The sequence below is a fragment of the Alligator sinensis genome, unplaced genomic scaffold (assembly GCF_000455745.1).
Source record: "Alligator sinensis unplaced genomic scaffold, ASM45574v1 scaffold1031_1, whole genome shotgun sequence".
NCBI classification, from domain to species: domain Eukaryota; kingdom Metazoa; phylum Chordata; order Crocodylia; family Alligatoridae; genus Alligator; species Alligator sinensis.
In genome coordinates this window covers 2,023,437-2,037,776 of record NW_005842167.1, presented here as the reverse complement: position 1 = coordinate 2,037,776, position 14,340 = coordinate 2,023,437, and the positions used below count along the sequence as shown (strand labels likewise).

General features: G+C 47.6%; 1 protein-coding gene across 2 annotated transcripts in view; it reads right to left on the bottom strand.

The window, feature by feature from the left end:
• SLC25A15 (solute carrier family 25 member 15) overlaps positions 1-14,050 on the bottom strand; it is a 44,232-nt gene extending 30,182 nt beyond the window's left edge. The window contains exon 1 of one of the 2 annotated variants that reach the window (XM_006025783.2): positions 14,031-14,050. The gene's annotated coding sequence lies outside the window, so the exon portion shown is untranslated. Of the gene's footprint in view, positions 86-14,030 lie in introns of those variants that run through there. The other variant, XM_025206634.1, reaches the window with a different exon arrangement.
• Between the last annotated feature and the right edge of the window lie 290 nt (positions 14,051-14,340).

The following is a 14,340-nucleotide window of genomic DNA, read 5'->3' as shown; positions in this document are numbered from 1 at the left end:
GCAACCTCCGCCGCTGCCACCGCCTCATGCCCGCAGCCGGCGCTATATGCCCGGGCAGGGGGCGGAGCGCGCTGCGCGCCCCCCCCCCCCCCCCCCCCCCCCCCGCGCCCCCGGGCGCCCGCCCCGCGGGCCTTGCGGCTTCCAGGTGGGAGAGGAGGAAGGTGGTGTTACTGCTGCGTTCATATCCCGCCTAGGGATCATGGCCATCAGTTTGCACACCCTGGCCTATGTTCAAGCGTGCGTCATCATGCTGGCTTCGCCGCTGATTTGCCAGTTGTACTGATCTCGCGCGTGGGGCTGCCCCCTCATTCCTCCCGGCAGAGCCGCGCTGGGCAGTGCCCACCAGCGCCCTCAGCAAATTCAGGGGCAGCCCGTGTGCCCTGCCTCACGCCCGCTTGTTTCCAATGTGAGACTGCCCTGGGTTTCCTGTCCACATCTGCCTTCGTCCCAAACACTCTGTTGTTGCAAGCTCATGCTCTCGCTTTTCAGGGGGGCCTGTAGCTGTTTGCTGCGGGTTCCCAAAGTACGAGTAGGCCTGTGTCACGTGGCGGCAGAGAGCGGGTGCTGCGAGGGAGAGTGACCAGTTTTTTTCCACTGTTCCTCTCTCACTTGCAGCCTCCAGCATTTAGGCTGCTTGGAGATGTTAAAAAAAAAGGGGGAAGGGAGTAGGGGGATACAGTACTTTACTTTAAACTTGGTGTGCTCTGGCGCCAAGCCCAGCACATGCCCAGAAGAGGCATTACATTAGTTGGGCCTGGCTCGCCCAACATCTGTATAGACTGGGCACTTTAAGGGTGCTTTTATCTAATAGCCGATTGAATCAGCTTTAGATAAAAGTGCCAAGAACACCTGCTGACGCACCCGATCTATTCAGATGCTGCAGAGCTGGGTCAAAGTAACGTGCTGCTTCTTTCAGTAAAGTGTGTTTCATAGATTTCATAGACATTAGTGCTGGAAGGGACCTCACAAGATCATCGAGTCCAGACCCCTGCCCCAGGGGCAGGAAGTCAGGTAGGGTCAAAGGATCCCAGCAAGATAAGCATCTAAACATTTCTTAAAAGTGTCCTGCATAGTTGCTTGCACCAGCTTTGGAGGGAGTCTATTCCAGACCTTGGGGGCTCAGACAGTAAATAAATTTTTCCTTATGTCCAGCCTAAAACGGTCTTGGAGGAGTTTGTGACTGTTTGACCTTGTCATCCTTTGGGGCGCTCTGGTGAAGAGGCATTCCCCCAGGTCCTGATGTACACCCTTTATATACTTATAGACAGCCACCGGGACCTTCCTGAGCCTGCTCTTTTCCAGGCTAAAGAGTCCGATAGCTTCAGCCTCTCTTCATAAGGCCTGTTCTCTTGCCCTCTGATCATGCGCATGGCTCTCTTCTGGACTCTCTTGAGCTTCTCGACATCCTTTTTGAATTGTGGAGCCCAGAACTGGATGCACTACTCCAGCTGCGGCCTCACCAAGGCCGAGTACGGTGGGAGGATAACATTCTGAGATTTGCTTGAGAAGCATCTATGGATGCAAGGCAGAGTTTTGTTCGATTTACCAGCTACAACATCACACTGGTGGCTCATGTTCATTTTGTGGTTGATCATGACCCCAAGTCCCTTTTGGCCATGGTGCTAGTGAGCGTAGCACTGCCGAACCTATAAGTGTGATGCGGGGGTTTTTTCCCCCAGAGGTAGAGTACCTTGTATTTTTCTGTATTGAATGTCATCAGGTTTTTATCCACCCACTTTCTAAGCCTATCAAGGTCAGCCTGGGTCACCAGCCTATCCTTGGGTGTGGACGCTCTACCCCAAAGTTTGGTGTCATTGGCGAACTTGACCAGTCCACTTTTGACACCAGCATTCACATCATTAATAAAGAGTTAAAGAGTACAGGTCCAAGGACCAGCCTCAGGGGACATCACTGGTCATGGAGCACCATTATCATTCACTTCCATCACCTGCCACTCTCTGGGTCCGGCCTCAGAGCCAATTCCCAGCCATCGGACTGTGATGTAGCTTAGGCTGCAGTTGCCCAATTTTTCCATTAAGAGATCATGGGACACCAGATCAAAGCCTTTTTTAAAAGCCTTTTTTTTAAAGTGTTTTGGTTTTGGCTTATTAAAAAATGTCTGCAGGCAGCCTTAAGGTCCAGGAAATTCTGATTCAGAGGCTGTCCCCCTAACTCCTGCGTCACACAGTGGTACAGAGTGGCTGTTGAAAGGGAGAAGGAACTGGAAATGGCCAGGTTTTTTTCCCTCCACTGTTCCTCTCTCACTTGCAGAGGAGGATGTGGAGTGCAGAGGAACATCAGACTAGCAGGGACTACCACCTTGGTCACAGAGTCCAGGCACTTGCAATCATAGTTAACTATCTAAAAGATGTCAAGTTGAAAACTAGAAGTGGACCTGAGACCTGCATTCTGAACTAGGACTTGAATCTTTTACAAATTCATTGGAGTTTGTCCCCAAAAATCAAGATCCCCAAATGAATTTCTGTTTAAAACATTTGGCTTAAAATACGAGGAGCTTTTTACATCCTCAAAAGCAGAATTGTGTGTGATTCAAAGATCACGTGCAGACTTCTTGGCAATTGGAGTTACATGCTGAATGTCCCAAATAGTAAAACAAAGAACTCAATCTGTTGCAATTTAGGGCAATCACCACATAATTCTCCAGTAACCTAATTTTTTTTCCAAATCAATGATTTGCCGGCTATATGTAAACCCCACTGAGCTGGATTGAGATAATTTTATGAATCAGAACCAAATATTGGCAAGATGTAGAGAGGCATCAAAGAATTGCATACCCTTAGATAATAATAAACAACAATATTCACTTACAAGTAGATCGAACAGAAATGTAAAGGAGCAGGCTATTAAGAATGCCCACATGAAGACAAACTGAAGTCAGTAGGGCTTTGTGGAGAAATCCAGCTACACAGATCTGGTGGGCCCTAATGTATCTCTTCTATCACTCCTGTTTGGTTATGTTTAGTGTTATTTAATAAATTCCTGTGTCACACAAACAACAGCTCTATGTCCATTGTTGCAGCTACATGCATAAAGAAGGCCTGAAAGTCAAACACAAGTTCTTGTTTCTGTTAATGAATAAGTCATTTCTGTTTAATTGCAAGTCTCCTTTAAAAGACTGAGCTATGTAAATGAGGAGCTTTCATAGTACAGTTACAGAAGCTATGGTGTTAAATAAAAACTTTTTTATTTAAAATATTTACTTGATTTGAAAACCCAAGTGTCACATTTGGGGGTGGGGGATTGAGGGGTGGAGAGGTATTCCTCTTACAAAAGCTGCTCATAACTCTCATTGTACTGCTGACCCAAGGTGCATTCACTTCTGCCACAACAAATATCAAAATGAAATGTCACTCACAGGAGGCAGTGCAAAATGGCATACTATATTTATTCTTTTGATAAGTTGAATAAGGAACAAGATTGCTGTTTTACCCTGACACTATTAAGCTTCAACATTAATATCCGAGATAAATGGGATGACCCTATGGGCAAAGTGGAAGAACAGCCGCTACAGATGGAAGGTGGCAGTGCTATACCTAGTGGGACTTCTGGCATTGCTCCAAAACAGGTCAATATTTTTAAATCTAAGAGATGTTTGTGACCTCAGCTTATCCTAACCTCCCCACCTGCACATATGTGTGCATGAGTACAAGTGTGTATGTATATGTCGACACGCACGCACACACACACACGCGCGCGCGCGCACACACACACGTGCGCGCGCACACACACACACGTGTGCACATGACTTGAAGCCACAGTCTTGCCTCCAAAGTTAAAATGATCAAGTCCTTGCTCAAATCAGGTTAAAGGATAACACTAAACAAAGAACTTAAGTGCTGGAAAGTAAAGTGAACTTTTAGTTTCCCTTCAGCTTTAAGAATCTATAATAGGGTTTAGGAGCATATTTACTGATACTTTTAAGTGCATGATTGATTTTTTTACATTACTTTTAATTAATTTGAGATTAATCTTCTAAGGGTCAAACTGTTAATGAAAAACAGGCTAGTTTAGAAGCAGTTCCAGGGAATGGATAGTTAATTAGTAAGTGATTTTATTCTTTTAAACTGGGAATATTTTGCTACTTCATGATAAAATTTAGCTTGAGTAAGTTAATTACTGCTCTTAAACACAAGTTATTGCTCAGTTATAAACTTTTGGATTTTGTATTGACTTAGAATTTCCGTAGGACTATGTTGTTCTTGGAAAAATGAACTGCTTGAAAATTATCTTAGCCCCTGCTACACATGACACTTATGACCTTCTCAGGAGTTAGATTATAAACTGTCCACAGTCATCGTGTGTCCAATGTAAACATCATGCTGTGATTATTGCAGGGCATAGCAGTAAGTCATACATTACTACTTTGAGGTCACATTCTTTCTATAAATGACAAAACTGCTGTGGCCTGAACCATGCACAGAAGAATTAGAAATCAAATCAGGTGTTCTTGAAACAGAATACTAAATTGTTTGCCTTGAGTTAATTTATGTGAGTAGGGCCATATTCCAATGAAAATACTGCCCCAATGTGGCTATCTAGTGTATCTGCATTCTACTATATGGGGTGTACTAATGCATATTAGCCCTTTAGACAGCAGTGAATAGCCAAAGCTGAATTTTAATCCAGTGGAGAGAAGAAATTGGTGATGCTGCCCAGTCTGTTTGATGCCATTCTTTCTACTTACAAGGAAGTATAGAGTCCCGCTGTCTTAACGAAGAGAGAATCAAACAACTCAAAACAGTTTCTCTGCTCACAGCACCAAATCTTTCAGTCAGAATCCCAACCCAGAGATCTATTCATTAGGCTTTCCCCAGGTTCTTGCATAAGTAATGGTTTCAGCTTTCTTTTCAGTCTGGTTCAGAGCTTTGTCTCTGCTTCTCCACTTTAGCTGCCTTAACTTTGCCTGTCATCCCAACCTAAAAGGGTGATACTTTAAGCAGGTAATAAGTGATTTGATAGATTAGGAGTGATACAGCCTTAACTATTTACACACCTACAGCATCTGCTTGTCAGGCTAGTTTTGTATCACTAGTACAAAGCAGTTTTTACTCTTTGGAATTGTATGCTCCCTGCTTAAAATACTTTCAATTACTGTGGAAGTGATCGCAGAGAGGCCTTGCTGAGGGCCTCTCTCAATGAGCCCCCAAAGAGTATCACCCTTTTCCTGTGAAATTGGTTGGCTGAATGGGAATTGCCTGTTCTTTTTAATTGCAGAATTCACATCTGAGGCAGGTTTTTTTCTAGCAGCTTATAGAGCTAAGTGAGAGAGAGAGAGAGAGAGAGAGCCACAGGGGGCAAAGGAGCACTGGCCAAAGATAGAAGCAGCTGCCCCAGCCCAAAGCCCCAAAGAACCCGGCAGAAATACTCCTTAACCAGGTGTTTCTGGAGGGGTGGGCCAGGAATTCAAACCTCACTATAAACAAGAGCCCCGAGGAAGCAGGAAGGGAGAGCAGGACCGGACGGAGAGGAGCCAGGTAGAGCAACTATGCGGGAAAACTTGAGAGCAACCTGGAGAGCAGGCAGGAGGCTCCTGCAGAGAGGGAGCTCCCCAGAGAAGACTTAGAGGAAGGTGTGGTGGATTGGCAGCACCAGGAACTTGAGATCAAGTGCTTGTGATCTTGCCCGCAGCCCGGCAGCTGGGGAAGGTATGGTAAAAACACTAATAGAGGGGCACTCCGGAACAAAGGTACCGTAAAGACCCTAAAAGGGGTGCAAGGACAAAGTGTCAATGGCAGACCGAGTGGAGTAAGGGGATTGTAATGATCCCAATAAGAGGCTCATGAAGAGCTGCCATAAAGACGGGCACAGGTGAAGGAGAAAGTGATTTCACCAGATATATTTTTTTGTCCTTCCCCCTCCCCCCCCCCCCCAAAAAAAAAAAAAAAAAGATGGAGGAACAATAATCCAGGATGGGAGTGCTTGGTTTCTTTTTTTTGACAGAGGCACGGGAGAGAACCTGACGGCCGAACATTGATGAAAGGACGAATTGATACCCGGTGGAACGGGCGAGGGTGTAGGGGATGGTGGAGCCCTCAGGAACATAGGCCTCAGGAACATAAGACAGTGGATGACAACCAACTGGAACTACACGCCCAGGTACTGAATCTACTCCTATAAACACCAAGTCGTGGCAGGCGAGGACATGGGTGTGTGGACCTCCAGCTGGGACTCATCCCTGACATCAGTTGACAGACTGAGGTCCTATGGGGATATAAACAGAATATATATATATATATATATATATATATATATACACACACACACACACACACACACACACATATACTTCTCTATTGAAAGAGAAAACAATAGGCCGGTCAGAGAAAAAAAAAAAAGCAGATAACCACTTCTACACTGAAACCGAGAGCAGCTGGAAAAGCAAAGACTCTTGGGAGGGTGCTACCTAACTAGATACGTGACAAGCTACCAGAGCCATCTCTTGGGGGTGGGAGGGGGTGGGGAGATGTGAATTGGGGCAACTGCCTTGGGCCCCAAGTTTTGGGGGGCCCGTGGACAGTGCCATACAGGCCCTGCTGAGAGTGCCACCGCTCCGTGTGGCTGTCGCATGCCACCAGCTCCATGCTCTGGCCACTCGCTACCCCACCGCCCGGGCGCTCCTTCACAGGCTGATGTGCCCTGGGCCCCACATACCCCTAGGGGCAGCTCTGACAGCTACACGTTTAATCTTGGAGAGAGAGAGGCAGAGAAGGCCTGCTGGAATTAAGTTCCCTCAAGAGCTCCTTAGATGGTCCTTATCCATAACTTTGGGTTAATTTTGGGGACCAAACTATTTCCTATACATCACTGCGTTTATTTGGGCAACACAGTACAGTCTCTCCAAAGGTTTATTCATCTTATGGCATAAATTTGCTGAAGTATTTTGGATTTAAAGCGTCTCACTTGATCACACAGAACTCCAAATCTGATGAGGAATTCATTCACTCGAACCTATTACTATCATAGACTTTCTGTCACAGGCTTCCTTACTGTATAAGATCTATTGAGAAATAGCCCAGAGCTGCCACTGAATATTGCTCATCAGCCTCAAACACTCTAATGGGCCTATGAATTCTCTTTTGCTACCCTATATTCCACCTCATTTTTAGACTGCTAGCCAACCCTCAAGGATGGTTCTTTACACTGTGATGCTCTTGGTCAGGAATATTCAATAGTTTGAACAGAGGTATTTGACATATTCCCACCAGATGGCTGCAGCTTTGCAAATCAATTGCCAGGCTGCTGAGTAGTTTTTACTGCAGGAGTTACATCTTCACCTCTCTCTACTGTGAGGTATCTAGAGGGGAGCAAGAACGTGATGAGAAGGAGATCAAGAATTAGATTGAGCACGTGCTCCAGAAGACTTTTCCTGAAAGACTTTCACCAAGTGCAGGGCGGTCTCTGGATTTGAGAAACAAACATCTACAGGTGAGTGAAGACTGTGCTACAAACATAGAGTAACCAGCAATGGGCAGGGACTACTACCTCGGTCTCAGAGTCCAGGCACTTGCAATCACAGTTAGCTATCCAAAAGATGTCAAGTTGAAAACCAGAGTGGACCTGAGACCTGCAGTCTGAATTAGGACTTGAATCTTCTACAAATTCATTGGAGTTTGTCCCCAAAAATCAATATCCCAGGACTTCAAGATGACAAAGGGCATTTTTCTGGATCTGCATGGAGTTTTCTCCAGAACTGCAGAGCACAACAATATGGCAGTCCTTTTATCTGCTCAGAAGCATGTGGGTATTCACAACTGTTAAGCAGTTTTTGTGTTGACAGATTGACCATGGTGACTCTTGAGATGAAGGCATGTGCCATTGTTAAAAGTATTATCATGGCATGCTGCGAGACTTGCCAATCCTTAGGTGGTTATTGATAGTTTTGCAAGCATGGGGAGCTCCACATGAATTGGTGCATCTGATGGAAACCACATTTCTATTATTTGTCCCCCTGTGCCAGACGTCAAAAATCACATTAGAAAGAAGTACTTTCCCATGGTGCTCCGAAGGAAAACTCTTCAGTAAACTAAATCACAAAAAGGAAGCTTATAAGAAATGGAAACTTGGACAACAACTAGTGAGGAGTATAAGAGCATTGCTCGGGCATGCAGGGATGAAGTCAGGAAGGCCAAAGCACAATTGGAGTTGCAGCTAGCAAGGGATGTGAAGAGGAACAAGAAGGATTTCTACAAGTATGTCAGTAACAAGAGGTGGATCAGGGAAAGTGTGGGTCCCTTACCGAATGGGGGAGGCAACCTAGAGACAGGATGCAGAAAAAGCTGAAGTACTCAATGCCTTTCTTCACAGGCAAGGTCAGCTCCCAGACTACTGCACCTAGCAACACAGTTTGGGGAGGAGGTGAGCAGCCAACAGTGGTAAAAGAACAGGTTAGGGACTATTTAGAAAAGCTAGACATATACAAGTTTATGGGGCCAGATGGGATGCACCCAAGGGTGCTGAAGGAGTTGGCAGATAAGACTGCAGAGCCACTGACCATCATCTCTGAAAATTCATGGTGATTGGGAGAGGTCCCGGATGATTGGAAAAGAAAGGAGGATCCAGTGAACTACAGACTGGGAGCTGGTTTTGTTCAATATCTTAATCAACAGCCTGGAAGATAGCATAGAGTGCACTCTCAACAAGTTTTCAGATGACACCAAACTGGGGGAGTAGGATTCAGAGTGACCTAGACAACTTGGAAGATTGTCCCAAAAGAAATCTCATGAGGTTCAACAAGGACAAATGCAAAGTCCTACACTTAGGATAGAATAATCCCATGCACCAGTATGGGCAACTGGTGCCTCCTAAGTCATGGGGTGCACCAGGAGCTGATTGCCAACCAGGGGTGGGGGGAGGTCCCTCAGCAGCCAATCACTGACCCCAGAAGCGCCCATGGCAAAACCAGAAGTGCCACCAGCGCGTCTCTCGGTGCCCCCACTCCATGGCCAGTGATGGCCAATCTCAGGGGGGACACATGCCCCCTTATACCCCCCCTACGTGTCGCCTATGTGCACCAGTACAGGCTGACTGACTGGGCAGCAGCTCTACAGAAAGGGACCTGGGGGTTACAGTGGACAATAAGCTGAATATGAGCCAGCAGTGTGCCCTCCTTGTTGCCAAGAAGGCTAACAGCAAACCGGGCTGCATTGGTAGAAGTGTTGCCAGTAGGTTGAGGGAAGTGATTATTCCCCTATATTTAGCACCGATGAGGCCACATCTGGAGTACTATATTCAGTTTTGGGCCCCCCACTACAGAAAGGATGTGGACAAATTGGAAAGAATCCAGCAGCAGGCAATAAAAGTGGTTCAGGGGCTGGAGCACATGACTTATGAGGAGAAGCTGAGGGAACTGGGGTTATTTAGTTGAGAGAAGAGAATCCTGAGGGGGGATTTAATAGCAGCCTTCAAGTACCTGAAGGGACTGATAAAAGGAAAATTAACAGAATTGGTATTTGGCTTTTTTTGGCCAATGTAGTCAATAACGTCACCAATAAATGCCGTGTGCATGCACATAGCTGTAGCATGTACACAGCCAGGAATGCAGCCTGGCAGCTTGAAGAGCAGCATCCTGCTGGAAAGTCTTTTGGGGGCAGGGCAGGGGTGGGGAAGAGGTGTGGGGGTAGGCAGATCGAGGCCACCATGGTGAGGGAGGGAGTGGGACAGGGGCAGGGGCTGCCCAGCCAAGGCAGTGAATGTAACCCTGGGGAGCAGGACAGAGCTGCAGGCATTGTCTGAGAGGTGCTGGAGGAGGGGTGGGAGGGTAGCTCCCTACCGCTGCATGCACCCCCAGGGGAGGCATGGGGGGTTTGCATCTCTCCCAGATTTGTGTGCAGGGCTAAGGTGGGCTGCCTGCTGCAGGCTCAGGGCCAGGGGCTGCATCAGCCTCTTCCTGGTGGGGGGGCCTGAGCTGGTGCTGCACTCCAGGTGGGCGATGCTTTGCTGGGAGGGGCAGCTACAGAGTGAGCTACAGCCACCCCAAAATTCAACATAGCCACCCCTCTCAGTGCCACTGCGCTCCCTGAGCACAGCCCTAGCCCAGCACGCCACGCTGTGAAGAGGCCGGTGCAGCCCCTGACCCTGAGCCCGCAGTGGGCAGCCTGCCCTTGCCCCGTGCACAAATCTGGGGGGGCACATGTTTTCTATGCCTCTTGTGGGTGTATGTGCAGTGGCAGGGAGCTGCCCTGCCCCCATGTCCCCTGGATGAGCTGCCTGCAGCTCTATCTCACTCCAAGGGTCGCATTCACAGCCTTGGCTGGGCAGTGCCTGTCCCTGCCTCACACCCTCCCTCACTGTGGGGGCCTTAATCTGCCCCCTTGATCTGTCCCTTCCCTCTCCCCCCACCACCCATTCTCCCCACCCCCCCAGACTTAGCAGGAGGCTGCTCTCCAAGCTGATGGGCTGCATTCCTGTAAATCAGCTATTGGATCAGTATCGGCCAATATGGCTGGTTAATAATTGGCCATTGGTATTGCCCAAGAAAAATCTTTATCGGTGCACCCCTACTAATTTTCTATGATTCTATGAAAGGCTGATTGGGCAGTGCATTGGGGCTATCAGTGTCCATACAGGTTGGTTTAGAAAAACTAATGATGCTAGTATTTGCAGGAACTCTCACCTGTTTTCTGTAATGAAAGGGCAATTTGCCAAAATGGCCAACAGCAAGATCATTCCTTTTCTCCTTGGGGAAGGCCCACATGCCTGGGTGCGGTTTAATGCACCTGAATTTTCTGTGCAGAAAATTCAGTTGTATTAATTGCCCATGTACACATGCCCACTGACTGTTACTTGGTTGTAAGAAGTTGCATTGTATAAACGTATAAAGCTCTGTGCCCAGACAGTCTGTGTAAATCACCATGTAGACAGGCCCTTAACAACATTGTAGTACTAACCTCACAATTTATGTGCCTAGATTCTGTCTACATTTTGTCCAATAGAAATATTTTCTTCACTTAGCTTGCCACCACAAAGTGTCCATTTAAAATTACCTCAAACTTCCTTTTTCTGCATTTGATACACACAGTTGATATCTATACCCATGAACTGCTGTTTTTTAACATCTCCTGTGCAATAATTCATCTTCAAACCCCTAGCTTTGTCATCATGACCAGAAAGCTTTTGCTGACTGTAGTATTCAAGTGTGGCTGCTTTTGCCAACTGATTTTTTTTAATCGTGTTATTCTGAGGTCAGAGTCTTCTCTTCTGAAAGCTTTTAATTGCTCTGGAGATCATTGCTGCAACTTCACATCTATGGCCTCACTGGCTGAACTAGGAACATTTACATTTCTGCAAGTTTTGGGAGAAGAGATAGACGCCACATCTGCTTGAGCAACGGGGTCCTCTTTCTCCTGTGTAGGCAGTATTTGCAGTTAGTGTCCCAACAAGAGCTACATGAATGTCCCCTGGTCCTTGTGTCACTGTAAAGTCATAGCATTGCAGTCTACCCAATCTCCTGCCAACTGACCTTTGGGATTCCTGGCTCCATAGAGCCATTGCAGAGATGCATGGTTGATCCTGAGCATTAGCTTCTTGTCATGCAGATAGTGATGGAAATGGTCTACAGATTTAACCACTACAAGGAGTTCCTTTTGAACAGTTAAATCTTCCCCCCCACCATAGATTTTTGCTGCAATTACCCACAAGCCTCAAGTCCCTTGTGTTCTTGTTTCAATACTTCTCCTAACCCTAGTACTTTAGCATAAGTGTCTAATATGAAAGGGATCTTGAAACATGGATAGGCCAAGACAGGAGCAGTCACAAGAGGCTTTTTCAACCCTGAAAATACTAACTCATGATTGGTTTTTTCCCATCTCTCACCCAAGATATGCCGTGGTTTTGCAATATTGGCAAACCTATATACAGCCTCAATTTTCTGTCAGTGAAAATTTCCTTTGCTTGTGTGCCCAAGATAAGTTAAGTTATCATACTCCTTTTTCAAAACATTTCACACGTTCATGAGATTAATGTCAGAGTGGAACCTTTTAGCTTATTACATACTATTACAAAAAGCGGGAGCTTGAATTTTTGTGTGGGGCAAGTTATCATCAAGGTTTAACAATCAGGCCAAGAGTGGACTTATGTAATGCTCTTTCCATAAGTCTCTGAAAACGCAGGAGCACCATACAGGCTGAAAGCCATAATTATGAATTGCTACAGGGCTTTCTGCTATAAAAGCATTTTTACATGTCCTTAAGCATCTATGGTACTTTCATTTTGCAACACCCATTTTAAAATTTTATGTGGATGACCCCTGGGTGCCAGATGGATTTTCAAACACACAGAAGTTAAAAGAGTTTTTGTGGGGATTTGGGAATAATATGTGGGTTTTGTTGCACATAAAAAGCAGGTTTTTAAACCTAGTGCTTTAATCAATTGAGTGTTGTGTCAATTTTTAAATAGCAGAAAGGCTTGGTTTAATAACTGCCAACAAGCTGCAAAACTAAATGACAGAAAAAAGACTCTTTCCTAGTAGAAAATGAGCTATTACAGAAAGTCTTAGTACATATTTAGCTGCAGCTGTGTTGTCTCACCAATGCAGGCAGGAAAGCTGTTTCAGCTTTGCAGCCTTCACTCGTGGACTGGGTGCAGGGTGGTTTCTTGATCTTTCCTGGACTGCACACCTTGCTGGCAGTTCTGTCTTGCTTTTTATAGTGTTTTGTGTAGCTTCAAAGCATTTTTCCTTGATGGCTGGCTGATTAAAGTCCAAACAAAACAGGGAGGCCAGTTAGCTCTGGATCCTCTTTCTGGTTCTGTGCTCCTCTTTGGGCTCAACCTGGCCCACCTGCCTTGGGCCTCCAGCCCCACCGCACAGTCTCCTAACCTGTGGGTTCCAACCCCACCACACAGTTCCTCTTCATGGCTCAGGCTCCTCTGGTCCACTTGCCTTAAGGGTTGAGTTTGTGGCCTCCATCTTTCTCTACAGCCATGGCCATGCCTCGCAGATGTTATTTTGCCAATGTTCTTCACCTCTGCAGTGGCCTCAGCCTTCTTGGCTTTGGGCCAGTATGAAGGTGGGCCACTTGTTCCAGCCCAGCTTTCTCAGCCTAATCCATGTCAGATTTCCAGGCTCCATCTCACATTTTGCACCAGCCCTCCTAGTATCTCTGACCCAAGGCAAAGCTGCTCTCTCCACATGCCAGCCTCTAGCCCTTGGGGGGCTAAAAGCCCAGTTCAAGTCCCTGACTCTGCCAGAGTTGCCATCCCCAGCCTCTAACTGCATGCCCCTCATACACCCCTGTGGCCTCCTATCCTCCGCTTTCAGTCACACCCACTACAAAGCCCTCATAAACCCGCTTTGGGTCTCTCAGGGTCCCAGTTGCTCATAGGCAGAGGGAGAAAAAATTATTTGGGGGGCTGAATACGTGTACACATGCTGGGTGTGGGGGTGCGCATGCAGGTAAGTCTGTGGGGGAAGGAGCAGGGGGAGGAGAAAGGGCAGGGGCTAGGGAAAATGGGGCCCTGGCTGGGTGGTGGGACAATCAGAGCCTGGGCAACTCATCCAAGAGTACGGGGGTTGGGGGGGGGGCCTCCTGCTGCTGCGCACACCTCAGGAGAGGCCCAGGGGACATGTGCCCCCCCCATCTGTGCGCAAGGCAGAGATGGCTGCCACTGCATGCCGGGCTCTGTACCCGGAGCCCCGCGATGCCTTGTGCATCCCACCGACAGGAGGGCAGGGGGCAGGAGGAAAAGGGCGCGTGTGCCCATTGTGTTTGCCCCAGGAGTGCACACAGCAGCAGGACCCTCCGTGCCCCTGGAAGAGCCTCAGATTGTCCCACCACCCAGCCCAGCTGGGGCCCCATTTTACCTGCCGTGCTGGGCAGCCAGTGGTCCCACATCAGGCTGTGATCCTGGCTGCATGTGCACCCATCCCCACCTCTCCCCACCTCTCCCTGCCCCTGCTACAGCCACCCAGAGCCTGCGGCCAGGCTGCCTTGTGGTCGTATCTGCTGCCCCACATTTGGAGGCGCTGAGCCCCTTCAGCCCTGGCCTTCCACCATCTATACAGTTGCCCCTACCTTGTAGCTGCTGGCTCCGTACAGTTCCTCAGATACCTGATCAGTTGGATGCCTCTCTATTACCTCCCAAGCCAGCTGGCAATCTGTCCTCCATGGAAGTCAGAGCTATGCATTTAATGGGGTAGGCTCAGCCCTCTCTGGTCACATGGCTCAGGCAAGTGTTGCACCCTAAACTGCAGCCACTGCCTCCTCCCCTGCTGCTCTTTAACTCCTTGTGGGTTTCCCTGCAGGCACATTTTTTTGCAGCTGGGCTTTGCCCAGTTGCCTATCTAACTGCACCCCTTTGGTGCTGGCTTCCTATCTCTCAAGT